At 41.1% G+C, this 27286-nt stretch overlaps 1 protein-coding gene and 1 long non-coding RNA gene across 12 annotated transcripts in view; one reads left to right on the top strand and one right to left on the bottom strand.

The window, feature by feature from the left end:
* RAD51B (RAD51 paralog B) overlaps positions 1 to 27286 on the bottom strand; it is a 427893-nt gene that overhangs the window by 118481 nt on the left and 282126 nt on the right. The gene's annotated exons all lie outside the window — the stretch shown is intronic.
* Positions 1 to 27286, top strand: part of LOC113946620 — a 38439-nt gene that overhangs the window by 8708 nt on the left and 2445 nt on the right. Inside the window, exon 2 of the long non-coding RNA XR_003527489.1 lies at positions 20907 to 21016. This is a non-coding gene — a long non-coding RNA (uncharacterized LOC113946620). The remainder of the gene's footprint in view (positions 1 to 20906; positions 21017 to 27286) is intronic.

The raw sequence follows: 27286 nt of genomic DNA, 5'->3' as shown, positions 1-27286 counted from the left end.
TTCTCTTCCCCATCTCCAGTCATTTCAGATGCCAATTTTGACTAATTGCTCGTGTTAAAACTTCTTAAAGTACGTGAAGCTTTATCCACCGAGAAGGCCAAACTTCAATCAAAGGCAATAAAAATTTTAACTACTAGTCCTTGGGTGGAGATTCCATTTTTGCTGAAAATCCAAAACTCCAGCAGCCTGCCACATTCACGGGAGTGGGCAGTAACCTAGCAGTGAATTTCTGAGTTTGCAAAGGATTCTATTTTAAAGTTAGTGGTGACTGAAATACCAGGAGACCTGTACTTTATTTCTCAAAAAAGGTTAATATTTGAGTGCTTGGGACTTCAAAGGTATTTATGCTGCACTTTTGAAAATCTAAGCAAAATTCTTTCATCCCCTCAAACTAATCACTAACATTTTCCTAGCAATAGTTGTTCTACATAAAGTTAAACTGAAGGATCAACATATGGCTTACATTGGAACTCTTGCTGTGAAATTACCCATGCAGTCCACAACCAGCACCTCATAACAATACCAGAAGCGAACAGAGTAGTGGTTAGTGTCCAGATATTCGAAAACAAACTCTGCAGTTCTCAGTATTCATCAGTTTTCAGATTTTGACCTGCTCTAAACCTGTACTCCAAAATGGCACAGTGCAATTTGCTTCCCAGTTCTCAGCACTGAACATCAAAAAGCTTGCTGTTTGATTGGATCTCTTCCAGCCTGCCTCACTCCCTGCTCTTCTTCCCCACCTTTTGCTATTTTCATTAGATTACTAGCTTCAAACAAGCAACTGTGGCACTATCTGAAGCTCTAAGGATCCATCTATCAGGCTTTGTGAGATACTCTCCACCTTCACTACTTGCTTTTTGGCTACGCCTATAAACATTGTATCAGGGAAGGACTTCCTGACAATGAACTTGTTCATGTTTCTACTTGTAAAGTCAGTTGGATAGCTTAGTGTTGATGGTGGGACGAATAACATTACTAGATGTAGTGGTATTAGACAGCTTTTCATGTCACACAGCTCAAAATGGCCGACCAAAAGGCTTTATCAGTAGCTTGGTTTTCCTTTCAGGTGCAGAGCAAAGTGTTCATACTGCATGTGAGGCACTGGATGACTTCAAAGACTGAGAAACACAAAAAGGCTTAGAAACCTTCCTGCATCCCACTATTCCTCCTGCAGATTTCTAACCAGTCTCAACCAGCTGCCTACATCCAATCTGGGCTCATGAAGTCCCAATTCCCTGCAGGTCCTCTGGCAGCACACAAGAAGGGAATGGTCTCCAACAATGCAGGAGTAAAGGGAACTTTTAACTCAATGTTAAGCCTCTTAAAAATGAGCTGAGGTTCCTCTGAGATTTTATTAAATCTGCCAGCCTGTGAAATACTGCCCATTGGATCAAAGACACAATGCACCCTTTCTTAGCTTGCGTTGAGCTCTTCATGGAACTCCAAAGGGCACTAGCACTGTAATGTCTCTTTAGGTCAGTCATTAAATACAAGGAACTGAAAAATTCGCCAGAGACCGAAAGTCAGGATGGGATTCTGCCATCCCTTCAGGAGCACAGCATCTGACCCTTTTAATTCATCTTCACTCCCTTCTACCCCAGAACACTGAGAACCACTCACTGTTGCTGATGCACAAAACCCTGCCACGACAACTACTAAAAAGGGCAGCTCCATGCTGGCATTGATCCTGCCTTCATCTCACTGCATTCTTTGTCTAAGAGAACAGAGGCAGGATTAGAAAGGGGTTTAGAGTGCAACCAGGCAGCAAGATTAATAACTTCTCTTAGCTTCATTCATGATCAATTGACTGTGTGTGAAACTGCAGAGGACCTTCTCCAAACTATCAGTAGAGACAGTAATGGCAGTCATGGAACCAGAAATCCAAAGCAAACTTCAGTTACACAGCACTTTTTTAGGGAAAATGTAAATGTTTTGCTATCTCTTGATCAGCAAATACTGCTCTGCTTGCATTGATTGGCTAGTACTTACCCTCAAATTTGTTATGCACCCTTTCTTATCCCCTAAGAAGTCCACTGACTCCAGTGGGCAAACAGGCAAGTATTATGTGAAGGAAATTTTGCTATCAGGAATGCTTTCAGCTACACACTTGAAATGTGTCAGCTACTCTTTAAACAAATAAAACACCTTGAAGACTACAGGATAACATGTTTCACCAGATTTATCCCAATTTGATCTCCCAAAAGTAAATGCAGACAAATTACACAGTCTGGCTCTTTTTACTTGGAGGGGCTAGCACTTTCTTTCTGAATTCTTGCACATGTGAATACAAGATATAGCATGTACAGTGGTCAGAGGTGACCATCAAATGAGTTCCCTACTGACCAGCCTGTTGGTAGGACCTCACTGGTCAGAATTCAGCAGTTGCTAGTATAAAAGTGGAAAATGCACTCATGTGAATGCTAACTGGCCATGTTTTACATTCATTAACTAATTCTGTTGACATCACAGAACGAAGTATTTTTGTAGCACTTTGACTGGTTGCTTGCTAAGCATGCAGTATTAGGAATGACCCCAGTGGGCATATGGCTTTGGAACACCACTCCAGTGGGAGCAAAGCCATGTAGGAAACGTGCATGCTGGGTTTTGATTTCAGAGTATACAACATCAGATAATATTTCTTTCCAGAGATGCCCCTATTTTCCATTTGTACATAACTTTTTATTCTAGAAAATATCAAAGTATTGGCTGTTCAAACTGGTAGTGATGAAACTGGCCCTGTGATGATGGGTAGAGGGATCAGGAGCACAGGTAGTGATTTCCTTAATTCTTCTGGTAACAAGGAATAATATTGATGGGAATAGACAGATCCATCAGGTCCATGAGTGGACCCAAGGTTGGTGTAACTGGAAAAATTTTGGGTTTTCACTCAACACCTAGTCTACTTACACCTGATGGGATGCACCTATCAGAGGGAAAAGAGTTCTAGCACAGGAACTAATGGGGCTCATTGACAGAGCTTTAAAATGGCTTGGAAGAGAGAAGGGGACAAAACAAGGCTCGCCAGTGATGAGCAATGGGATGGAGAGCCAAAACTTGAGAAAAAAAGTACTCATGGGATCCCTCAATCTTCCTCAGGAGGAAGAACCTGAAATGTTTCTATACTAATGCACAAAGCATGAGGAACAAACAAGAGCAGCTCGAAGGTTTGGCCTAGTCCCAGAAACCATCACTGGCGTAAGTGAAACTTGGCGGGATGATACCTGTGACTGGAGTGCCCCGTTGGATGGTTACAGGTTCTTCAGGAGAGACGGAGAGGCAGAAGAGGTGGAGGGGTGGCACTGTATATTATAGAAGGGTTAGAATGTATGGAGCTCACAGTTGGCAATGGCACAGTTGAGAGCCTCTGGGTAAGAGTCAAGGGGCAAACAAATGATGTGGATGTCACTGTGGGAGTCTGCTATAGACCTCCCAACCAGGACGATGACATCAATGAATTCTTTTTGAGGAACTAAGGAACACTCCCAGGTCAAGTGCCTTTGTCCTTATGGGGGACTTCAACTTGCCAGAAATGACCTTGGAGCATCACACAGCTGGTACAACCCAGGTTGGAAGATTCCTAAAATACCTGGATCACAACTTTATGGAACAGGTCCTAAGGGACTCAACTCAGAAAAATGCCCTCCTTGATCTGCTGCTTGTCAACAGAGTGGATCTTGTGAGCAAAGTGGACATTGGTGGCCATCTTGGCCACAGTGACCACGGAGGGATTGAGTTTAAAATCTCTGTTGACAGCAAATCCTCAACTCTGGTCATGAGGAGAGCAGACTTCAGGCTGCTCAGGGAATTACCCCTGGAAAATGTTTTTGCAGATGCTGGGGTCCATCAGTGCTGGTCACTTTTCAAACATCACCTCCTAAGTGCACAGGAGGAGGCAGTTCCCAAATGTTGGAGGCAGAAGGCCAGCTTGGCTAAGCAGGAATCTTCTCTTGGAAATAAGGCAAAAAAAGGAAGGTGTATGCCCAGTGGAAGCAAGGTCAAGTGACATGGGGAGAATACAAATATGCTGCTTGTTGCTGTAGGGAGAAAATTCGTGTGGCCAAAGCTCAGCTGGAGTTGAAGCTGGTCAGAAATGTGGGGGACAATAAAAAGAGTTTCTTCAAATATATTAGTGGCAATAGGCAGTATAGAAATATCATTAGCCCATTACAGGGTGAGGATGGTCACCTCACAAACAGGGACAGAGACGAGGCAGAGGTGTTTAATGCTTTCTTTGCCTCTGTCTTCAACATGGATTATGGACCAAGGGGGGTCTCAGTGCCCTGAACTGGAGGACCATGACTGCGAGAATGATCAACTCCCAGTCGATCTTGAAATTGTGCAGGATCTGCTGTTCAAGCTGAATCCCTATAGATCTCTGGGGCCTGATAGGATTCAACCCAGAATCCTTAAAGAGCTGCTGATGTCATCGCAAAACCTCTCTCAATGATTTTTGAGTGGTCTTGGGAATCCCGAGAGGTCCCAGCTGACTGGAAGCTGGTGAATAGTGTTTCCATTTTAAAGAAGCACAAGAAGGAGGATCCTGGAAACTGCAGGCCTGTCAGCCTCACTTCAGTGCCCAGTAAAGTTATTTACTTTACAGGAGAGTATTCTGGGAGGTATTGAAAACCAACACAGTCACTGCTCACAGCCAGGATGGCTTCAAGAGAGGACAGTCCCGTTTATCCAACATGATTTCCTTTTATGACAAGGTATCCCACCCAGTTGATCAAGGGAAGTCAGTTAATGTAATCTTTTTGGATTTCAGTAAAGCTTTTGATACAGTCTTTCACAGGATCCTTCTGGACAAACTGTCCAGCCCAGCTGGATAAACACATCATGAGCTGGGTGAGCAACTGGCTCATGGGTCAATCACAGAGGGTAACAGTGAATGGGGTGACATCAGACTGGTGACCTGTCACTAGTGGGGTTCCACAGGGCTCCATCTTAGGCCCTGTGCTCTTCAACATCTTCATAAATGACTTGGACACAGAACTGGAACGGATACTAAGCAAGTTTGCAGATGACACAAAATTGGGAGGAGCTGTTGACTCCATCGAAGGTAGGGAGGCCCTGCACAGAGACCTCAACAAATTAGAGGACTGGGCAATCACCAACCACATGAAGTTTAACAAAGACAAGTGATGGATTCTGCACCTGAGATGGGGCAACCCCAGATATTCGTACAAACTGGGGAATGAGATGCTGGAAAGCAGTGCCGTGGAAAGGGACCTGGGGGCTCTGGTCGTTGGCAAGTTGAACATAAGTCAGCAGTGCCCTGGCAGCCAGGAGGGCCAACCGTCTCCTGAGGGAATCAGGGAAAGCATCGCCAGCCGGTCGAGGAAGGGGATTGTCCTGCTCTGCTCTGCACTGGGGCGGCCTCACCTTGAATATTGTGTGCAGTTTTGGGCACCACAATATAAGAAAGACATAAAGCTATTACAGAGTGTCCAAAGAAGGGCCATGAGGATGGTGAAGGGCCTTGAGGGGAAGCCGCATGAGGAGTGGCTGAGGTCACTTGGTCTGTTCAGCCTGGAGAAGAGGAGACTGAGGGGAGACCTCATTGCAGTCTACAATTTCCTTGTGAGGGGAAGAGAAGGGGCAGGCAGTGATCTCTTCTCTGTGGTGACCAGTGACAGAACCTGAGGGAATGGCCTGAAGTTGTGTCAGGGGAGGGTTAGGTTGGATATTAGAAAGAGGTTCTTCACCCAGAGGGTGGTTGGGTGGTGGAACAGGTTCCCTAGGGAAGTGGTCACAGCACCAAGGCTGACAGAGTTCAAGAAGCATTTGGACAATGCTCTCAGGTACATGCTGTGACTTTTAGGTATGGCTCAAGCCAGGAGTTGGACTCGATGATCCTTGTGGGTCCCTCCCAACTTGGCATATTCTGTGATTCTGTGAAGAAGACCAAGCTACACAAAGGAATGCCTATATCCATGACTGAAATGGAGCTAGGGGCAGCAGTTAGCCATACCAGACAGCACTACACAAGAGCTTAGGAAAAACATGAAAAACAATTTTCCATTTCTAATGGTCAACAACACCTTGCAGGTAAGTCCCGCAGACTTGGAATGTCTGGACCCCGGTTTCAAAAATGTGGAACCATTCAGGCATTTTGCTTGGCCTGACAAAGGAGAGGAAGGAGGGTATGTGGTTGCCTTGCCCTTACCACACTCTTTAACATGTCCTGTAATGTGTCCTGCACGAACAAAATTCTTACTTCAAATAACAGAGCATTACCTGAATAGACTTTCCTCAGTCTGCACACAGCAGCTGGCTGTATTCTCAAGCATTTAGAAATTTGCCATCCCTATTTAACTGAAACAGCAGGAGAATTTATGGAAGCAAAACTAAATTCCCATAACTGATAACTGAGAGATTAACTCCTGGAAGGAATGCCTTGAGATCACATATGATCAGGACCGTGGTTTAATATCTTCTCTATCCATGTAGTACTGACTAAAACAGTGCTGAAGATAGAAAAAAGAAGAAAAGGAAATAAAAAGAACATACTGGCCTCTGCCATCTGAAATATGATCTAAAGAGGTCACTGCAGCAGCCCCACAAAATCCAGCTGCCCAAGGAATTTCTTACTGATTAACAATTCCTACTGGCATCAGAGAGAAAGAGTCCAGGAAAAACAAAGCTGCTCCAGCATGTTTTAAAACAAAACAAAACAAAGCAAAACAAAAAAAATCCCACAAAACTCCCACAGGCTCTTGTTTTCATTAAGCCAAGTGCCACTGACTTCTGCAGACCTCAACCAAGATCATTAATGGTTGAACTTGGACTACCTTTATGAGACCACCATACGAGACTCGTATCCACTCTTCATGGTAATTTTAAATTCTGTTTTCAATTCACACTAACCTCTTACCTCCCCAGAAGCATTTATGAAACACTGGCATTAAACTGAGACTATAGCCCTTCACATTCAATGTGATATAATATGTCAGGGGATAGGTGAAACCTCAAAGGGGGCAGTGCAGTGAGGTGCTGCTTCTGCAGGTTCCACTAGAGCCCCAAGGCAGCTCAGTAACTTTGAAGAGTTGCTTTTTCATGACAGGGCTATGTTACTCCATTGCATTATTTAGAATTTGACCTTGTTAAATGCCACTTCTTTGGCAGTTTTGGCTTAGAACTGACCATGGAAATATCCTTTTTTGCTCATATGAAAAGGACTTTGCTTTAGGAATGAGGCACACTAGCCACAGCAATAAGGAGAGTGTGGAGCAAACAGTAAACACTGGTCTTCAATGCTGTCATATTAACACTAAATTCACTTTAAAAAAAACAAATGAGAGAGACATATGGTAAGATAGCTAAGAACGCTGACACTTCTGAGGAGGGGAGCAAGACATGGGTCATTTGTAAAAATGGCAGAAACCCTGTCTGTAACTTCAGCAACGTTCAATTTCTGTATTTAAAAGAGTCCTCTGAGGCTGCAGCTTTCACGCACATACCCTAGCTTTCACAGGGACCATGGGAAAATAAACTCATTGTGTCAGAAGGCCTTGAAAGGGAAAGAAGGCTTGAAGCAGGATGGGAGGAGGGGAAGAGCTAGAGCCCAGCTTGAAAATGCATGGAGAGAAATCAAAAACAAAGATGTACCTACCCCCCAACACGCACACACACACAGAGGCAGGCCCTAAACTCTGACTGAACTCTGAAATCGGAGACCAAGTTGCTTCGAGCCACTGCTAACTTTTCTTCTTCTCTCCTTTTTTTTGTGTGAGTTGTTTTGTTTTGTTTTTGTTTTTTTTAGTGCTTTTTTGTTTTGCTTTCAATTACCTTTCTAAGAAGGAAAAGAAAATCAGTAAAGTTGTGTGCACGTGTGTGTGCATATGTGTCTCCTGGGCAGCTTAGGAAGAGCGAGTTGTCAAAAGCCTAGCCCAGGATCTGTCTTTCTGGTTCCTGGTGAGGATTTTATAAATATTTTGGAGGTTGCATGGGGTTGAAGGCGGGGTGGGAGGGATGGGGGGGGCTGCAGGAGGGAGGCTAGATAACTTTTGGGCCCACACAGCACAGAAGTTTTGAAAGCCTGCTTTTGATTAGCATTGCCTAGCAACCAACTCATCTGCTGCAAATCTCATCACGACCCTGCAAAGCATCCACGGCATGCTAATCTTTTCATTTGATAGAAAAGCTGCTGTAATCTTTCTTCCTTTTCCTTTCTAAAAAAGCAGACAATAATAATAATGATGATAAAAAAAGATTTCATCCCTCCTCCTCCCCCTGCCCTGCACCCCCCCAGTGCTCTTGTTGATCCAACACTTAGCCGAGTTCCCATGGATGACCTACATGTGTGTGTTCTGGCAGACAAGTCCCAGCTGCAAAGGCAAGCTTGGGTTGGTTTTTGCTTTCTGTGTTGTGTGTGCTGGAAAGGGAGGGTGGCAAGGGGGAGGATTTTTCTGGCTGGGAGCTGAGAAAGGAAGGAGGCAGGCAAGGCTACAGCACTCAGAGTCCGAATGGCTTAAATGAAATGTCTGGCTTCAGATACTGTAACTGAAGCCTCCCCAGCAGACAGAGAAGAACTGGTTTGTTCTGGTGTGTGCACATGCATGCTTGTGCATGCTTCTGTGTGCGTGCACAAGTCCAAGTTCTCGCCATATCCGCAGGAGAAGAGCGAGTCTTGCTTTGTTGCTGATGAATTCTGTGTCCAGCCAGCTGCAAACAAGCCATGTTCTGGAATCTCCTTGGGCTTTGCCTGTCCTTTCACTCTGAAAATATCATGCCTAAGGGTAGGGGAAGTGGTTTGGACAAAATAAGACTTGACCTGAGCATCTGCCCAGAACTGAAACCAAACGTTTGTCTCCCTGAATTTTTGGCTTTTGATAAAGCTCTGATAATTTTTCTTGCCACCTGGCCATCTCCAAGCATGTCTGTGCTTTATGGTTCCACACAGATGCACTAATCTATCATGAAACAGGCCATGCATGCAGCTTCTAAGCTGGTGAGAAGCAGGAACATTAAAACATACAGAAAAGCACATTTTCAAATATCCAGCCGCATTTTTACAGGCACACATCCCAATAAGCAAGGTTTGTGATACCCTGCCCTTTGTCCTTTCCTCAGTCTCCTTCCCCTCTTTCTAGTCTCCGTTTTTTTTTTTTCCTTTTTAATACTTTTAAGTACTCCTAAGGATGTCTTGTCCTCCCCACTCAAAAAGAAGTCAACTCCTCCAAAGTGCAACCCTGGGGCCATTTCACATTCTGCTTAACAACCTATCATCTTTCCTGCTCCTTGAACCAGTGAACTTTGAACAAAATACACCTCACTCCTACCCACATGTGATGATTGAGAGCAGACTCCTTTACAAAGATGTTTCCTTTTCTCCTCTACAACATAATGCTGGAAGCATTCCCACTTGTGAGGTGCTATAAAGATGACTGCACGATCACAAGGCCCCAAAGCAAAGATTAAGTCCCTCTGGTCAATAATCTTATACCTAAGGAAATGACAATGCAGTCATTGTGTAATAGATCAGGCAGAGATACTAAGAATTTCCTAAGAAATCCAGGCTAAAACAGGAGCAATATGAGGCCTGAGAAGCAGTAAATGTTATGTAAAGTTGAAAAGGACACTATGTTTGTGGAAGGTGTTTCAGTGTCACACTGCTTTGCATTCTTAAGCAATACACAGTGAACGATCAATTTTCAGGCCTACTCCTACAAAGTCCTAAAGGATAGCTAGGTCCAGTAACAAAACTTATGACAGCGTAGCTGAAAGAATAGCTGTAAGGCCACAGTAAAGGACAGTGAGGAAATTCAACCAACCTCATCTTGAACCTCTTGCAACCACTTCAAAAGGTTTCATGGAGCAGAGTGCCCAGAAGCCAACAAAATGAGACCCTTCACGTGCCATTTACGGCACTTGACAGAGAAGAATTACCAGGTTTTGAAAAGCAGATCCACCCACTCTCTCTTATCTTCTAAACAACTCCAGTCCTACCAGCTTCAGCACTCTGTGCTGCAAACGCTTTTAGAGTCATCAATCAGGTGAAAACCCTTTCCTCTATGCACACACTGGGCTCAAAACCATTATGGGTTGGCTCTGCTCCCACAGCCAGCTGGAGACAGAGGTGCTTTAAATGCATTCAACGGGAAATGAAATAAAAACCCCACCTTAGTTGATTTTTAATTAAAAAAAATCTCAAGCCTCATTGGTTCTCAGGAAAACATAGAGTTGGCTCATGTTTAAAGTGATACTATGAAATAAAATTAGTATTTTAACAAATTCCTTTCTCTATGTTAGTAAGAGCTTTAACAAAACGGCTGGTCACCCTAAAAATAAGATTTTTGATCACTGGAAGGCAGGTATTTTGGACTCAAAAGAAGACTGAATTTGGCTACTAATTGCCTTCTCTTGCTAGGAATTTGCACCTATCTTTTCACAGACCTGAATTTCTTTGAAATCAACTCTAGGCCATTCCAGGGACAGTCAGCTCTGTTAGGCTGGATAAAAAGTAACAGACAGCAAAGCAGTTTCACCAGATGGCAGAGAGCAGCAAGTGAGGAACTGAGTGCCACTTATCCACATGGCAGATAATTTGCTATGAACTGCCATCACTGTAGAGATAGAAGAAGATAGATTGTTGTGAGTGGAAAATGAACTGGAATGGAGACAAGATTCCTCAGTTCATATGAAACAGTGATTAACATAATTTTTCTGTAGAGTCCCAGAGAGTAGAAATTAAATATGTGACAAGTGTCAGGCCTCTGTTGTCCTTGATGAACTTACAAGCAGGTTTCAAATATCCTAGCCTACGCAGCATTCTCATTATCAACATGAGCTGAGAAGCCAAAAACTGAATGAACATCCCTCAGATTCCCAGATGATGAGTGAGGACTTAAAGGTTGTAACATATAGTAGTTTGGTTTTTTTTTAAATTTTTGTCAACTTAAAGGTAAGGAAACATAATTGCAAGCTCCTCTTGTTAACACTGAATTCAGATTTATGGATATATGTTCCTCACAGCCTTTACTGGAGAAAAAATTCTTTATCAAAGAACAGTAGCAACTTATTTTTAATGATCCATTCTTGGGAAAGACTCAGGGCTAAGCAAACAATAGATTGTTATATGTATCAACCTTTTTTTTTTTTTTAATTCTAGCAAGTTGCAACAGCTTCTCTCTAAGATTTATTCCTGTCTTATAGCAGTCATGTTCTTACAGTATTAATAAAAAGACAGTTCCCAATGAACAGTGCATAAAAGGCTTACAGTATTGGACATGGTTGAGAAATGTCAGCTTTCATGATGTTCTGCAGTTCAAAAGTGAAGAAAGTTTGTCACTTTGGCAGAATAGTAGCTGAGGGAAAGAAAAATGTGTGAAGGCAGTTAAATAAGGTTACACAGGTGCTGCTGCTTCAGACTGTGGAAAAAAATAAATTAAAATACATGTGAAAGAAAATAATCTCTCTAATGTTTGAATCTACTTACTGCAGGGATAAAACCACAAGTCTGCTTTAGGAGTGCTGCCTTTCTTTAACTAGCCAAACATCACACCGACATTCTTTGGTGACTTGTGGTTTGGAGAGATGGACAGATGTAAAGCTGAGGTCTATGCACTTCTTAGAACCAGAAACTACTTGTTCAGGTAAACTCTGAGATGCAATCAAGCCAAAGACAATTCTAAATGCTAATAGAATTTAATTTCATGATAAATTTTATAGTCTCCTAAGACAATTTTATCATTTCAGGCTACTCTTTACCCCTCACAAATCAACAGATAGTTTCCAGTTTTAGGGGGAAAATGAGAAGGGTTTAAATGCTGCCAGTATCAAAACACAGCATTTCAGAATAGCCAGAGATTGAAGCAAATTCTGGGATTGCTAGAAATATGTCAAACTCAAATTGTACTCACAAGCACTCCAAAAGTTTAAAGAAATTGAGGGAAAGAAACAAATGTGGCTATTACCAAAGTAAAAAGATGACCTTACCATGAACTCGTTTGTACTGAAGAAGTAGATATAATTTTACCAAAGAGTTCTTTAAAATTTAAATTGTTATTTACATAGAATTCTTGCCTTGTAGTTCACCCAAAGTCCCCTGGTTCTAGACAGAATGACTCAACTGCTTTCTTTAGACAATTCACAAATGAGATGCCTTTAATGTTTTCACAGAATAGACATCAGGGTTTAGACTTGCTGCCATACATGGCATTTTCCCTCCAAATTTACTGAGATTCAGTTGTACTAGACATCAAATCCTAGAATCAGAATAACAGGTTTTGCATTAGCATTGTCAAACACCTATTAATTTAAAATGTCAAATTGCATTCCATCAAAGAAAAATGCTGGTATTTTTAGGGTTTGGATAGCTTTGAATCTAAGGTAAATACTTTTAATTCCTTGCACAAATAGGAAGCACAGCATTCTTTCTAAAGATAAGAGGGAAACGAAGTAAATATCTTGTCAACCAATTGCTATGCAGCAGTGAAATAGCGAGATCCAAAAACCTCAGCATACATTTAAGGTCTGGAAATGAGTCCTTTTAAGCTCTGTTCTCCTACATGGATCTCCTCTTATGCCACACCAATTTTAAACCTCATTGTGGTTGTCACTTCTACAGTCTTCTGCTTCAACAGTTTCCCAGTTCATCATTGTCCTGATTTTACTGTTTGCTGCTTTCCATTCCAGTTCCTTCAAGATGCCCAGAGGGGTATTGTGAAATGGGAGACACAGCTTAACTTTCCATGTCCTAATACTACCTTCCAGTGACCCAACAGTTCTTAAAGGTTAGAAAAAGTTAGAAAACAGACTCAAGTTTGTGCTAGAACATGCTTAGAATATGACTTTCTGTGCAAATTTTCATGTGAAAATAAAACTTCTTTCCTTTTTTTCTCCTAACAGCCCATTTACCCATACATAATGTGCAATCTGTACTCAAAAATGGAGGCCACAGAGCTTCTTAGAAAAGAAGAATTGCTTTCAACACTTGTAAGACAATTACTTTCTTCCTAAACTCAATACAAACTTTTTGAAGAAACTTTCCATCAAAACCATCCAGAAACAAGTCCCTTATATAAGCATTTTTGGCTCAAATGCTATGGTAAATTATAATTAGATGAAAACAGTATTTTATGATGGAAGATATAAGACAACTGCAATAATCATTGTGTGACTATCTCTGCATGTTCATCAATGATAAGGTGACAGCAATTCCAAATGTCCAAATGATCAAATACATTGAAAACAACCTTAAACTCCTTAACAGATCACTTAGGTTACATTGATATACCCAGATGCTTCCTGCTCCCTGGATAACAGGGGCAATTCCATGCTTATATCTGCACCGGTCTTAACCCATGGACTTCCCTTGGAGGTCACTACCTGGGCTGTCGTGTGTCTGCAATGCCTTGGTTGTAAATGCTTTCTGGTATTGCTTTCTGGTGTAACTGTGCATGCTTGTGTGCTTACAAACACAGCCATCTATTAACTCCTTACCACCCTCTTTTGCCAGGGATTACTCAACAGATAGAGAAAACACAGCAAAAACAAACCAGGATTACCTGATTGAAGTTTTTCATTCTGTTCTGCCTGCAAATTAGTGTTGCTAAAAAATAAAAAGTCCTAAGAATGTTGGGATCAGGAGCTCTCTAACATCCATGTGATGGATGAACAGCAGCACAAGCTTCCCCACTGTCTGCCAGTTCATACTCAGTGAATCAGGCAGAGGAATCCTAAGGACAGGAATGAGGTATGGGCTCTGACCATTCACTCTGGGACTTCTCTGCTGACATCAACAACAAAGGTTCCAGGTGGTTTTCCCTAGCTGACCTCAAGTTGGACCACTGACTCTTACCAGGAAGACTAAAGATGAGAAAAGGAGTAAAGTACTAGGTCCCATCCTAGACGTGTATGCTGCTCCAAAGTTTTGTATGTCAACACAGAGTGAGGATCCCTTATGTAGGGAATCAAGGTGATCAACTGCTCTCTGCTGCGAGGGAAAAGAAACAGACTACAGCAAAGGGAACTCTAACCCCTGTTCTTGCTGGAGACTTCTGAAAAGCAAATGCCTTCAAACTGTCAGTGACTGTTAGAGACAAAGTAGATCCAATCTTATAGAGCCAAATGTCTAATACTGTAGACTTACACTGTTCTACTGAAATCAAACTCTTCATGATGTTAAATTGCCTATAAGGCAATTAACTTAGACACTCTTTTCAGTGGTTTCAAGAATATATATTGCTTCATCTTTACGGAAGGTCCTGGCTGCATGGGGAATTGCATTTGTAAGTCAGCTATGAAACACAGGCCACCAAACTGTCCTGGAAACAGCAACAGCCAGCAGACTCTTACGTAACTGGAAAGCTTAGAGGAACTGCTGTACGATTATCTAAAGATGCAGTTCCATGGCACCTTCAACCAGTCTCAGCTGAGTGGCCTAAAAAAAATCCCCCAGGATTGTTTTCCAGCCAGTTTAAGCCAGTTCATGCAACTATTCAGGTCAGAAAAGTGCCAATACCAGAGCAACAGAAAAAGAGGGGAACACACAGCTGGGAGCTGAGGGAGTAGGAGCATAGCAGACTGAGCAGTTTAAACTGCTATGGAGCTGAACCTTGGGAAAACACAGAAAGAAACTATTTGATCCACTTTTCAGTCACTACTGAATGTAGCATATGAGCTCCTACATGTTCCTTCTTAATGTTAAAGTGCTTTTTCAGATATTTATAAAAGATCTGTCCTGGTTATCATAGAGGTAACTGGGCCCCGCCCTACTTCCACTGAAGGTAGTGGAAAGAAAACAGGCTGCTTTTGGTCAACAATGGGAAACCAAGCAAAGAGTGAAACTGAAAAGTAGCAGTGGAAAAACATTCTAGATTCAGAATTACGGACAGTAAAGAAATCATGAAGAGAAATGGCAAGTGGAGTACCTTTGGATTTTGAACTGAAACCTGCTCTCTTGAATACTCTGCACTAACTGGGAAATGGAAACAATTTACAGTAGACAAATCTCATGACAGTCTGACAACTTGAGTATTGGCACAGTAGTGAATAGAAGTTGATGCTCATTGACTCGTAAATCAAATCAACTTTAAAGTCTTTAGTAAGGGGTAAAGTGGGAATAAGCTGCTTGAAGGGAATCTAGCTTGTGTGCGAGTTAGCCAATGGGCAGATGCTCACTCTGCAAACAGCTGCCCTAGTCCGAGAGACTGCTGCCCTCCAGCTGCCTCTATCTGCCACCCTGCTCAGAGCTGCTGTCTCCCCAGCAGCTGGCAGAGCCGCTGCTGTGAGCACTTCCAGGCAGGATTTGTCACATCAGTTTAAGCAAGTGGTTTGAGCTAATACGCCTTTACACTACACCCCAAAATGTACTGGGGAGTACGCACACAACCCCCATCCATGGCCGAGCAGTTGAAGGAGGCCAACAGAGGATTCTGGTAACTGGGCTCAGCAATACCTTCCAGCTGCGTCCAGAGGAAGACGGTTGCCTGTAGGTTTTGACTTTGCTCTTGTTTACATAGGGAAATTACACTGCTTCAAGTAAATGCACAGTTTATATCCAATTTACTTTAACTATTGCAAACTCTTATGTAAGCACTTAGTGGAAAGCAGCTTAAACAGAGAATGAACATGGGTGTGGCACAAGTTCCAGTAAACCTGTTAAACTTACTTAAATTAAACCAGTAGGATTTCTAGCTGTTAACAAATTCTTTGCAAGTCCATAAGGGCAAATTCTTCCATTATGTCCATACCCACGCAGGAGTAAACATGTATGCAGTTGGACCAAATCAGTTCAGAATTTGGCTCTGCACTAAGCAAGTTTTAAATTGTAACCAATCCTAAGCACCAAATCACAGCAAACTTCGTATTCCTTTACTGTTATTCCCAGGGTAACACACTACCTGAAATGTGGAGAATATGAAGCTCTCCATTCTCATGATCACTGTACCTATTTTCCTCAGGCTCAGGCTTTGTAAAAAAATTAGAAAGTACCATGGTCTCCCAGTACTTGAAAGAGTAGAGGTCTTGTAAATCTCAGCATCCTGCCCGCCCCAAAGAATGGAGCAGAGCTGGCTTTGAGTATGGGGGAGGAGAAAGGAAATGTTCGTAAGCCTGAATGCAATCAGTGCATACAGTAGGTCTAATTCTTGTCCTATCAGCCTTGACGCAATGTGTCCTTTTCCTTCAGCTACTTTAGATAAACAGGAAAAGAAAAGAAAAAAAAACCAGTGCTGGAAAAAATACAAGTAAGTTCAGAAAGAAAATGTTATTGTCAAATGTTCTAATAGCGATTTCAAACAATAGTGAGTACAGTATGTCATATGAAAAACAGTGTTATTGGTATGACAGTCAATCATACCAAAATCAGAAAGAAAAGAGAGACTTTTTTTAAAAATGATGCTGCAATAAGAATAGCTAGTGATTTGGAGCATTAAGCATTACAGCTTACGAGTAACAAAACCTGAAAAGTGGAAACCAGCACAAGTGGTAATATTCTTACATCCATTTTTCTGACAGGGAAGGTTCTTTACAGATTGTTAAAGTGGTTTGCCCTGGTTTGCAAATAATTGTAGAGTGTACCTATGCTACTGCCTAGCAAAGCCATGAACAGCACTACCTTCCTATAGCGATTAAATTATTCCAAGAAGTATTCTTTCATTAATGCTTCATACAAAAAAAAAAAAAAAACAACCAAAACAGGTGAAGACTAGTTACACAGTAGGAATAATCTGGTTTGGCACTCAATACTACTTCTGGAAGCCAAGTCAACTTTCTGGTGTGAATGTGGGAGCGTTAACACCACTGAAAGGGCTCATTCTACAACTGAAGACTATGAAATATAATCTTTCACAATGATTTTTGTGCAGAAATCTATGAAAAAAGACACAGGTTATGACAGCAGACCCTCTCAATTAACAATGTTGTACTTATAAATTTTGTTTATAAAGACATTGGACCCAGTAAGCCAAATCATTAGTGATGGGCACAGTTTCAAAGAAATCAGTGCAACTCAGTGACATGATGAGAAAATTTGACTCAGTTTAATTTCTTATTGGTGGGCTTTTATCATTTGTAGCATGGACATGAGGGATATGAAGGGACACATTCATCTATTTAATTAATTTAACAGATCTCTTTTAAACCACACAGTATGATGCATTGTCACAATCAATTACCAGAAATACGGAAATTGATATCTTCAAAACATTCATAACTAATTATCCCACAGATTTTCACAAAGTAGTTCAACATTACTAACTACTCAGTGAAAATGTTCACCGATGTTATCCATTGTCATACAACAAATCCAGAGCTGAGCAAACATTAAAAAAGGAGCTCCTCGTTTCCACAAACACCTTCTACCCATTAGACTGTGCTGCTTATTCACACTCTTAAGGAGTTAGCTGTGAGTAAGAATTGATGACTATTTTTATCTCTGTTACCCATCAAAAATCCCTTTATTCAGTGAATGGACTGTATGTAATGGGCTTCCATTCCAGTTCTTAGAGCATGTCTGTTCACAATACAAAAAACACCCTTATTAAAACTGCTCTTAAATGAGTCTGTAGAAGTGTTATGGATGGACTGGACAACACTGACAATACTCTCCTTTGATCCCATTCTAGTTCTTCTGCAGAACAGACTGTAACACACTATTAAATTTAAGAGAAGAAAGATGCTCTGAAAGACATCCTGGAGGATGCAGAGTTGCTGATGCAGAGTATGCCCTGGTCAGGTGACATGGTTCCAGTTCTCTACTCATTCAGCCCCTCCACTCCCTGTGATGCTGTAAATGTCTCAGTCGTGCTCTATAACTGCCTGGGGTTGTTTGTTCGTCCATCTGTTCAAAAGTCAAGAGTCAATCAACACTTTCACCTTCCTCATGCTCTACTATAGTAGGACTTTTTTCTTCACTCTCCCCATATAGCAGGGCATGAGAGTTGACTTTCTCTACTTGCTGCCTCCTGCTGACATTTTTCTCTTGTACCTTTTGCTCTGCTTCTGCTTTCTTTCTTTTCTTTCCTTAAACCTAGTTGACAGGCCTACCTTTCTGGGCTGTGCCCTTTGTCTGCAGAGGTAGCGAACTCTGATCCCTAGAGGAAGCCTTGAGCCCTAAAATTCAGGTCAAATAAGTTACCAGTTCTGTGAACTCAGTATTCTCTTTTTAAAATATTTTAAAAGGAGAACTTGTTCGCAAAAGAACAAAAGACCAGAAAGGTTTATAACTCCTAACAGAAGCCATCTGCTTGAATGTAAAGCTAGGAATGTATTGGTATTTTCAGTTCAGGTCAGGACAGCTGGGATCAAGAATACCAGCCTGCAGGCTGTTGCTCAGACTTATCTTTCTGTTAATGAAACAGTTTTTGCAAGAGAAGTGTTATTGTATCCTTAAAAACAAACAAACAAACAAAAAAATACTTTCAGAAACCCCCAGCATACCCTTTCATGAAGCTGAACATTTTCCTCTCACACTCCAGAGAAAAAGGGTAGGCTACTCCACATGAAATACTGCTTGCCATTATAAAACAAACAGAGGAAAGAGAAAGGAAGAGCTGATTCTGTAGTTGTTTTTTATTAATAACTTTTAACTAAAGTTATATATTAAAATATCCAACACTGATTTTCTACAAAAAAAACCCCAAAACAAACAACCCACTAAAACTCAAACCTGTGAATTTCAACCATTATGGGATTTTTTTGTTTCTCCTCTCTCAAAAATAACATGACCATGGCCCATTTTTCAAGCCAGATTTCAATCCTCTCCAGCCAGCTGTCAGGAAACCACAGAAGGTGCTTGAAAGAGCACAAGAAATGACTGGTTCTAATCTGAAGGAAAAAAAAAGTTGGGGAACAAGGCAGCTACTTGTGGCAGAATGTTATTTTTTCTTCAGTCTCTGCCTGCATATTTTCACAACATGTGTACTCTGTTACCCCATCACTTCCCTCTTTTCCTTTGGTAAATATCTCTGCTTTGGAATAAAAGAAGGCCCAGGGGTGCTACTTGTAAGGACTGCACTTGCCTTGATATGTTTTTTTTGAACTGAACACATACAATGGACACATTTCAAACTTGGACCTTTGCCATCATACATGTTGATTTTAGTCTAACTTTCTCAGATAGTGGGGGGAGGTGGAAGTAAGGAAGAGCTGGGAGTGGGGTCATACACTCTATCCTTTACCAGATGTGGGATCTCATGGGAGCCAAGTGTGATAGCCCACACAAACCCCTCTAAGCACACAACATAATGGAGAGAGAGAGTGGAATGCAAACTGACTCTCTCCAAGCACTGATTGTTTGCAAAATCAAATACGAACCCCATGGAGAAATGGATGACTAGGTCACACCTTTGTCATGCAGCTGCTTAGATTAAAAAAAAAGTAGCACGATTAATAATTTATTTTTAAAAAGAAACAAATCTGTTTACAAGTTCTTTTTGAGGAAGAGAATCAATGAGAGGGAGATTTCTCCCCACTTTCACCCTGTACACTGCATGCCCAGTTAAATGACTGTGTTTCATATATCTGATTTAACCTGCTATTTGCAACCCAACAGATGCACTGAACTAGATTAGACATTTGTTCTAGAGAAGAATTAGAACAGAATTGGGACCTAGGAAACTGGATTAACGTGGCTCAAAGACTAACCCACACCCAAATACTAACCCAGTTAAGAACACTGGGTAAGACACACTTTTCAACGTCATGCTCATGCATCAAATGGCAATGCAGCAACAACTAGGGGAAGGACAAGAGTTGGCAATGGGCTCACCCTGTGAACTTACATGCCAGGGTACTTCCAAGTGGCATGTGAATGAAGCCTGAACCCCTGAAAGCTGCCATGTGTACTAAGCAACTTGGAGATGAGAAGAGCTGCCAGTGGGGCTGAGGTAGTGCTTGAGCAAAGTTAATTTGGGAACAAAACAAAGTATTGAGAGGTTCTAGGCAGGTCTGAAAGATTCGAGAATTGTCTGCATTACATAGTGTTGAGTCCAGCTCTGCAAAGTATTTTTGAACTTGTATTTTATATACATGGGACTGTATTTTCCAGAAGTTGTGGATTTCTTTATATACACAGACCTACCTGTGAAAACTGCAAGAGAGGTTAGGAATGCAATAAACTTCAGGTTTTTGCAGCTCCTTTACTAACCAACTGAACTAGCTACACCATATAAGTTTGGTTGTCAGGTTTTTGTCTGCTACTAAGACACAAACAGCTTTGGAGTAAAACACAGCAGTACTTTGTAGGAGCCAAGCAGTGTCACGCAGCAGTAAAAGCCATATAAAGAAATCTAATAACATTATAGGAGGAGAATTAAGGTCCCATGTAAGAAAAATGAACATCAGATAATCTTTGGCATGGAAGGGCTAGCAGAGTTTTCTCCTACAGTATATGTGCTATCCTGTCAGTGATAAAGGATCCAGCTCTGTGCTGGGACAAATGGTTTCTTTTCTTGGCCTAGTGCAGCAGAAGTCTTCTGTCCCGCTGTTTTCTATTGGGAAAAAAAAAAGAGTTACAACAAAAAGGTGCAGAAAGCTGCCTAGAGCATGGGGAATTCAATCAATATCCCTGGCACAGCTGGTATCCTCTGGCACACACTGGGCAGCTTATCAGGCAAAATGACAGCAGGTCCAAAGCTCCATTTCAGATGCTGCTGCCGCTCAGCCCAGAAGTTGGGTAGCAGTCCTCACCATGCTAACTCAGCAGCAGAATACTTAATCTAAGAGGATATGTAAGAAAGGAAAAGGTGTAAGACCTGCCAAATGACAAAACCTTGTAACACAATACTAGCAATGGAATGTGTGCAAGAAAATAGAGCAATACCACAGAGAGCTAAAGAAAGGTGTTGCCATGACCTGGTAACTTCAGATGAAGTGATATGGGCCCTGCTGCTGCATGTCCCATAAAGAAAGAGGGGGCTCACATATACAACTCTTCACTAGCTCCTTTCTCTCTTTTACAGTTTCAACTCAAGTAATGTCACCTTGTGAAGAGGCAGAACTCCAGAGTCATCTAATGAAGCTCTGAAATCCACTGCTGCCTACCGGGGGACCAAGATTTCAAGACATTAAAGTTAAAATAATTGCCAGTAGGTCTCCTACTAACATCTTAATGTGTCTGTACCAAGTGATATTTTCACAACATTCCCTTCCCTTCTCTTTGACTGGATAAAGACCTAGGAGGAAAAAAAAAAAGTACCTATGAATACTGATGTGCAGGGAACCCTCGTAAATTCACCTCCCGTCAGTTCAACAAATGAGGTCCCCCTGGGAAGCTGTGAGAGAGAGCCTTCTCACAACAGCCTGCTTATCAAAAGTTTCTTCTGTCTTGAAATACTCTAACCTCACAGGGACAAGCATCATAATATTATGAAAGTATCATAATAGCTTGAGCATTGTAAATTACTTTTGTAACTTGGGATGCGTGAGGCACATTTCCAACAGGTTTGTTCCCAGTGATACTGTTTGCCTCTCTGTATCACTTGAGAATTACCCCAAGCCTGAAAGATTCATGTGCTGTACAAATTCAATTTCAGAATAGAAATGTGATTCTCCATATATTGGATTTCAGGTAGTCACTGCATCCATCAAAAGTTTAGGAAGCTAGCTTTATCACTGCCTTCTTCTCTTCAGAAATATAATACGTGTTACCTGTTACAGTCCTACCCAGTATTTAAAAAATTTTCTAGAAATAAGCTGTTCTTCAGGGATTGCCATAAGTCTACAGTACTTCAGTATTGATGGCATTTCTGTCAACTTACAGATCTGCCCTTCACAGTTTTCTGTCCTGGATCTTTTCCACTTTTGCAGTTTACAGATCCATCCATGTTTTGCAGCTATCTGTGTGTGAAGGCATTCTACGTAATAATCTGAGAAGTTATCTCCTGCTTTCTTTCCAGTCTCCCTAGAGTTTCTGGGGCAGCACTTTTGTATGTTGGTACACAAAGCTAACCTCACATGTATCCTTCTCCTAGTGCTAAAAAAGAAACTGCCTTTACAACCATGTTTCAGTTTGTTTGTATCGTTAAAACTCCAAACTCTAAGAAACCAGAATGAACTAGTGTAAATCAAACAGTTCTATTACCACTTAGACCCGCCCTGCAACCCTTTGCAATCAGGGAATCTAAAATTACCATATTTACAGCATCTGCAGCAGAGCCAAGTACAAAACAAGATGAATAGCTGTGACGCACAAGGCAGAGTGTAGAAGTATGCAGCTGGGCCTGCAAACAATATAGGCACTCGGCACTGAAGTCCATCTAATACTTTTCACAGATCAGAGTGACTAAAAGGGGAAGGAGGGGGAGGGAGGAGAAGAGAAATTCCAGGAAGATGAGTGAAAACACAGCAGAAATCCCAGGCTGCTTCACTAATGGGTAATTGAAATGACTCACAAAAGGTCTAATAGGGAATTCAATTAATTAGGGACATGACTGGGCAGGGAGGAGGAGGGAAAGAAAAGAGTGCTGGTGATACAAGAAAATCACTCCTTCCATTTACTTAAAAAAGAGTCTGGAAGAAAACCTGAAGGTAAAAAAAAGCCAAGTTTTTCAAGGTAGGGCCTCTACCCCTTCTTATGCATAGAAAAAGCCCACAGTTGAACCACCTTGGCTTCATGGGATGAGAAAAGGACAAATAAGCAGATTCCTATCGCCTGTCTTCCTTTCCCTAGATTTCTAAAGAAAAGGAACAAAAAAGAATAAAATTTTATATATTTAATACATCACCAGTAGGGCAACTAGTAAGGAGAAACTATGAGGACAAGACAGAGGAATGATACAGAATAGATTAATACGATGCTGTTAATAGCATCCCCATCTTCATAACATCACTACTTATTCCATGTGACAATGAGGGGAGGGTGATAGGAAGCTGTAGGAAGATGAAAAATGAAAAATACATGGGGACATACGAAGGAAAAAATGTAATGCAAGAAAGGGAGAGCAGCAGGAATGGGGAGATGAAGGAATGGAAGCGACATGAGGAGGGAGAGGAAAAAATGGAAAAGGAGTGGATGGAGGGAAGGAGAGTGGAAATGGGGAAGGTCATGGGTGAGAGGAACAGGAGGGGGAAAACCTGAAAAGGAGGAGAAGAGCAGATGTGGGAGTGGTCAGGGAAAGAATGAGAAGTTTCACAATCAGTCAGCAGTTAGAACTTGCTGTGATGGGTAATTGGGAACAGCAGTGTTGATTCAGCGACCATCTATTGACAAATACTGCTTCTGATTAAGCCTCAGAGACTAAATTTACACTAGTGCTAGTTTAGAAGTCTCCACGAATATGTGACCCAAACTTGCAGGCCCACAACTGGTCATTCCTGGTAATGGAACAGCAGGGAGAGATACAATGACCAGGGGCTGGAAAGATCCCACTTTCCTGAGGTGGAAAGTGGGATCTGCAGCCTTTCAGAATAAAGTTACCATAGCTTGAAACGTAGCTCTTGTTAATTCTGACTTGGAGCTGTTATTGCCAGGCTGGCTGTTCAATAGCTTTACAAAAGAAAATCACAGTCATTGTTTACCTTCGTGAATCATGAAGAGAGCTAACAAGAAGTACTCCTTGGGCCTATTGGGTTCAGCACTGAATACCCTCAGAAGGCTTAGATATGCTCTCATGCTCAAGGATCAAGATACTATCACTGTGAAAGGTTGGCAAAGTTTGCAATATACTTTATGTTTGGGCAATTAGTTGAGTATTTCTGTTCCCAGGGCTGTCAATCTAACATCTTAGCATGAAAACATATAGATCAAACTATATACCTCTCCCAGTGAACAGACCATTAATGTCAGCTCGACTATCAAATGACTTCCAGAAAAGCAAAATATTTTTTATAAGCTTTATATTTACTGTAATAGAGTAAAGAAGATACAACACTGCCCAAGAAAACAATTTTCAGGCAGTCGAGACATACTGGACCAGAAGGAAAAATATACTGTTTCAGTAACAAGAACCAGTATGATACAAATATCTTTATACTACTGTAAATACACTTGTGTCTAGAGACATAAATTGCACTACCATAACTAAATCCTGGCTTTCACATTGTTTTAAGGTAGATTCATGCAAAAATGAGTATGCAGAAATCCCCAGCTGATTCAGAATTGACCTTCCAACATGACACCGAGGAGTATTATGCTGCTGCAGGAATCATCTTTCAGAAGTATAAAGCGGAAATTCAAATTCCTTTGGGCTGGTTTAAAAAAATAGCCCCTAGAAATTTTGTGAAGACATTATTATTGGTGCTCCAAACAAATGTAAACATATTCTAGTTTCAACCAACCAGGCTGGTATTTTCTAAGGAAAGGACTACAAACTGTGGGCGTTCAGTGCCTAAGTGCCTATGCAACAATGCTATTGTCATGCAAGAATTACAATACAGCTATAAAATGTCAGTTAATTCAGGCAGCCTCAAAAACAAATTCAAGCTGGGTAGCCAAAGCACTTGACACAGTACTTTTTTGGCTTCAAAGCTCCATTCTTTTCAAATTCTCTAACATGTCGGATGAAACAGACAGTGCAATGTGCTCTGAAGGTCATCAGTTTCTAGCCAAAGTGCCTCCAAAATTTAGCAGGGCCTTGATTTCATTGCCAATATAATTTTGTCCTTTTACTGAGCCTTCATCAAGTTAGACTCAAGAGAACTACAGGCTAGGTCAACATATATCTCGAGGCTATCTGGGTTCTGTTAAGCCAGGCTGGCGCATTTTGTCCAGACCCTCCTCTCCTTCTCTTCAAAACACTCATCAGAAAATTAAAAAAATTCCCTCTCTTCTACAGAATTTAAATAATTAGAACAAATTCTTTTTATCTCTCTAATTAAGTACCATCCTGTATTTAGTCAGTTGACAGCACCAAAGAATGATTTTTCTGTATTCCACAATGTCATCCCTCCTCCCTGGATCTATTCAAAGCCTCTTGTACATATTTAATCACTCCTAGCTAGGCCTGGCTAATGAAATGCAGGGCCTTGCCCTGACCTGACCTTGCTATTTCTATTTTGGCTCAGCACATCCTCTGCTAGTTGGGTAAAAAAAAAAAAAAAAAGTTCTTTCTTTCTCTTGGACTTAAAGGTCCTGTTACTGGCAGGGGGTATGGTCAAGGACACTACTGAAAACAGAACAAATGACTCTGAACACTGCTTTGCAAAACTACTGCAACCCCAAAAAGGACCACAGCAACTTAAGTGCAAAGTTTTTTCCCCCTTTGCTTGGCAAAGACTGGTGGGCACTGTTCATCTACCGGGAATGGCTTATGGCTACATAATTCTGTAAGAAAAATGGACTGCTCAAATTGTTTCCAGCACTCATAAAGCACTGGTATTTGTTTTGGGCACTTACTGCAACTAAATATGTTTTTCTTGGTTTTCCCTATCTACCCTTCCTATTTGCCAATACGACAATTAAAAAATATATTTTCCCTTTCCGAGAGCTTGTGAAGAAGTGTGATCCCATTTATGAGCACTTAGGAATGCTGGATGTTGGGTTAGCCCTTTTGTCACACGATGTTGGTTGCAGGAATTTATCAACATGCCAATCAAAAGTCAGAAATGTTTCTAGTATAGGAAAGGACAACATTTACATGGTGATCCTGTGGTCTTTTTAAGCTAAGTTTGTTTTCAAGCGGTTTGTGATTTTGTTGACCATTAGTTTTGGTGCTCAGTTTTGCGTACTGAGTTGCTGGATGAACCATAAACCATATTTGAAGTCAGGAAGGGCAAGGGCCATCTTTTTATTCTTTGTGTGCACACACTGCCTTGCATTGTGGAGCTCTGGATACTGAATAGGGGTCACAGATGCTATCACAAAACAATCAGTAAGGATCTTTAGGTACTCAGATTGTCAGAAAAATAAGGCTGAGTGGCTCAATTCACCATTGTTCCTTGATTATCTCTCAACAGAGGCACGAAATATGGCTGAATAGGACAAGGATGCCTTTAGCTAGCTGCCCAAAACTAATGCCTTATACATCCCATGGAGCACTGTGAGTCCTAAGGCCCACGGATATAGACCATATTTCTAATGACCAGAATCCATGTAACACATCCCTTATTAGTTCTTCTGTACACGCTGGAACTTACATAAGAAGAGTTAGACTCGTGCTTACAAGCCCAGTTTTTTGTCAGCTCAACTAAAACAAACAGTTTCAAGTTGCAACATTCAGACAAATTGAAGCAGTAGGAGATTAGACATTGAAGAAATAATAAAATCATGTTCATAATCACTGGAATGGTGTGCTGTGTAGAACAAGCACACTCACACTGACTGTCCGTGTCTTTGGTTTTTTTGTGTTATATTGTGCTGCAGGCATTTTTGTTGTGATTTTACACTACAGACATCAAGAGCATTAAATGCTGAATCTCCCTGCTTATGCTGTTCCTGATGTTTGGCAGAGCTGGAGAATGCTACCTTGGGGTCCTTCTTCCCTCAGAGATCTCACGGGATGTTGTAGTTACGCCACATCCCCACAGCTAAAACCACAGAATGTAAAAACAGCTGTGAAATCCAACTGTCTGATCTGCCTCGGTGTTTAGCTGGCCTCTGTGGGGCCAAATTTTTTTGACTCAGACTAAAAATATGATTTAGCACAATTCATGAGACTAGGCAAAAGCATTTTTGGAAGGTTTTTTCCAACCTACTTGTAACAAACAAATTTGGGCCATCACCTATATATGCCAGAAAAAATGTTTATCTAGCTTAGCCAAAATTGAGCAAAATAGATTTGTTGGCAGCATGGACAAAGCTTTATGCTTTATTTTTTTTTAGGTCCCTTCCTAATTCCAGTTTTCCATTTGCCACTCTTTAATTTTTTCTCCCTTATGGTTCTTTTCTTTCCTTTAGTCTTCTTTTGCATTTGTTTTCTTTCTGTCCTGTCTCATGGGAGCATATTAAAAGACTTCCTATCTCTACCGTTCCTACCTTTTCTTTGCTAAATTATTTTCCCCTGGCCAAAGGTATATCCTTTGATACCCCTTGATTAAATTTCCAACATATTAAATGATTGGGAAACATGAATCTTAACAGTAGGCTAAGACCATTAATCCAAAAACATAAGGATTTTTTAAAATCTACATTTGTCTTACTAATGTAGATATTTATATATAGATACATATATTTTAATATCTCACCACTTACTCAACAACTAGTATAGAAAAGCTACACGTAAGACAACTTCAGAAAGAGGAAAATAGACAAATTTAATAGCTTAACAAGGAAAATTTGAATCTATTATTTCCAGGCACACTTCCTTCTGCTGTTACAGACTTCATACGTTTCCCATGAGGTGAACCTCAAAATTCCTATTTCTTTAGCATTAACTGCATGAACCATTATAAGATGGCTCACGCT

This window comes from Corapipo altera, unplaced genomic scaffold (assembly GCF_003945725.1).
Source record: "Corapipo altera isolate COAL_440 unplaced genomic scaffold, ASM394572v1 23b, whole genome shotgun sequence".
Classification (NCBI taxonomy): Eukaryota; Metazoa; Chordata; class Aves; order Passeriformes; family Pipridae; genus Corapipo; species Corapipo altera.
Note: the sequence above shows the minus strand (reverse complement) of the source record. Positions and strands in the feature narration are given on the sequence as shown.